Source organism: Tupaia chinensis, unplaced genomic scaffold, assembly GCF_000334495.1.
Source record: "Tupaia chinensis unplaced genomic scaffold, TupChi_1.0 Scaffold143886_1, whole genome shotgun sequence".
Taxonomy (NCBI): domain Eukaryota; kingdom Metazoa; phylum Chordata; class Mammalia; order Scandentia; family Tupaiidae; genus Tupaia; species Tupaia belangeri.
In genome coordinates, this window is record NW_006203737.1 from 1939668 (window position 1) to 1942372 (window position 2705).

The 2705-nt window shown below is 43.8% G+C and overlaps 1 pseudogene; it reads right to left on the minus strand.

The window, feature by feature from the left end:
• Positions 1–1004: 1004 nt before the first annotated feature.
• Positions 1005–2270, minus strand: LOC102485310 (ATP-dependent RNA helicase DDX39A pseudogene; annotated as a pseudogene).
• Positions 2271–2705: the final 435 nt, after the last annotated feature.

Sequence of the window (2705 nt, forward strand, 5' to 3'; positions counted from 1 at the left end):
GTACCTAGTGCTTTATAATTATAAAGGCTTTAAATATCAACTTTTCCCACACATTTTTAATCTGTTTCATTGATTTGCTAAAGGTTCTTTCCTTCATGTAAATTTGGTTTTGGTTGATTTTTTCTGAACTCTTTTCCTTTATCCTCATCTGTATTCTGCAAGGCTAATGTCCTGGAGTTTTAAGAAAAACAGTAAGTCTGATGTGTTCATTTGAATACCATTACCTTCTATGTCATCTCCAGGAGTTTTGTCACTAACTCTTATGCTAATTATGATGATAAAACTGGAATCCTAGAGCTTCTGTGCCTCCCAGAGAGCTATATATATATGTGCACTCACCATAGACAGAGAGACAGAAAGTGAGAAATCACCCCCTGGGGGGATGGCCACACTGCCATCCATTCTCCTCCATCCTCCTCTTGGAATCTTAGACATACATGCACACGTGCCCAGCTGAGTTTCAAGCTACCAGGTACAGGACTTGAACCATAGTCAGCCATCTGGGAGTCCAGCAACATAACCAACATGCCATCTGCTGGTCCCATTGCTGCTGATTTTTAAAATCAGGTGCAATAAATACCCTCCATGTCATTCTTTCTAATAACTGGATCCATTTTAGTTAGCTTATTGAATTGTGTTTATCAATTTAGGAAAAAATGTGGCAAATCAGCTTTAATCATTTTGAATAACCTAAGAAGTGATGGTCAAGGAAGCAGTTGTGACTGAAAAACTGCATCAGAGTATTTTCAGGCCATGATCACCATTAGCTTTTTTATATTGTCTTACCAGAAAATCTTGTACTCTAAGCCACCATGAGATGGCCTTGGCCTACTCTACCATCTTTGTTCGTTTATTTGCTTGTTTTTTATTTTGTAATAAAATTTTATTCTTACACAAATCTACAGCTTCCCAACAGTAAAAAGAGAGACCCATCTCTCATCTGAAAGGATGATGTGAAGAAGCAAGTGAGGAGCAGAGCAGCTTCAGGCAGTGGAGACACATAGTTATTGGATCTGCTCAATGTATTCAGAGATGTCAATTTCTTCCGGAAGTTCTGCTACATTCACTTCAAACTGGTCCTTAGATGTCATTGAGAATTTTGGATTGCTCTTACCAGACACAAATGTGATGACCACTTCTGGTGCCAAAGTGGCCTGCACAGGCCACCAGGTGGAGGTAGGTGTCTGAGTCCTTTGGTATGTCATAGTTGAAGACGATGTTGACACACTCAATGTCCATTCCTCAGCCAAACAGATTGGTGGCCACCAGGATCCACTGCTGGAAGTTTTTGAACTGCTGAAAGCACAACAGGTGCTCCTCCTGGGCCATGCGCTGGTGGATAGTGATGACCAGGAAGTTCTACTCCAGGAGCAACTGAGCCAGGGCCATGGAGTGCTACACTGACTTGATGAAGATGATCACCTGATTAAAATCTAGCACATCCAGGAGATCAAAGAGCTTGCACTTCTTCTTGCTGTCCTTGAGCTTGCAGGTTGTGTAGCGTGAGCTTGGTCTCATCATCTACAATCACCTCCATGGGATCCTGCATGTATTTCCTGCACACAGGCTGGGTCTCCTTGCTCAGGGTGGTGCTGAACATCATGCACTGCTTCTTGTGCAGCGTCAGGAGGAAGATATCCTGCATGTCCCACCACATGTCCTGCTGCTCCAGCATCTTGTCACACTCATCCAGTATGAAGTACTTCATGTTCTTTAGGTCAAGGCTCCTGTTCCACATGATCACCAGGATCTGGCCTGGGGTCCCCACAACAATGTGGGAACGGTTCTTCAACATGTCTTTGTCTTTCTTGATGGAAAGCACCCTGAAGAACACAGATACCTTGACGCTGGGCATGTACTTGCAGAAGCCCTCATACTCCTTGCTGATCTGGAAGGCCAGCTCCCTTGTGTGGCATATGACCAGCACTGTCACCTGTCCATTGACAGGCTCGCTCTGCTGCAGGGTGGCTAGCATGAAGATGGCCATCTTGCCCATCCCTGACTTGGCCTGGCATTGGATGCTCATACCAAGGATGGCCTGGGGGACACACATGTGCTGGACCTCAGAGGGATGATCAAAACCACAGTACATGATTGCCTGCAGGATCTCCAGCTTCAGCAGAAAGTACCAGAAGCCAGAGCTGTGGATGAAGAAGTAGGACCCCTTGACATTTCTCCTGGGGGGGAGCTGGAGTGTTCTCTGGAGAAGCCTGGGGCTCTTTGTCCTCCTGGTAATGTAAAAGCTCATTTTCCATATCCTATTCTGCCATGATGTTGGTTCCCCATTCACCTCCAGTTCTCTGATGTCTTTGAAACTGCCTTTCCTATACTCCTACTCCAGATATCTTTATGTTATATATTTATTGTTTATATTTTTATACATCCTTCTCAACCATCTCTCCAGGTGGGTACAAAGCACAGGAAACATTCCTGAAATGTTAAGTTGACTTTGAATTGCTTAAGTTTGTTTTAATTTTGAAGAGTGGAATAAGTAGCCAGAAGGCTAGGAAGGTTATGCTACATAAAAGAGCATAAACTTTACTATTATGGTGATGATCTGCTTAAGTTTATTTATTTTTTCCATGAGAAGTGGGAGAGCATCTCAAACAGGGTTTCTATGCTACAATTCACCCCTAGTCCCAGCTACCCTGAATTGTGGGCACAGGGAGGTTCCAGGACATGAACAGAGGAGTATAACCTTTTAA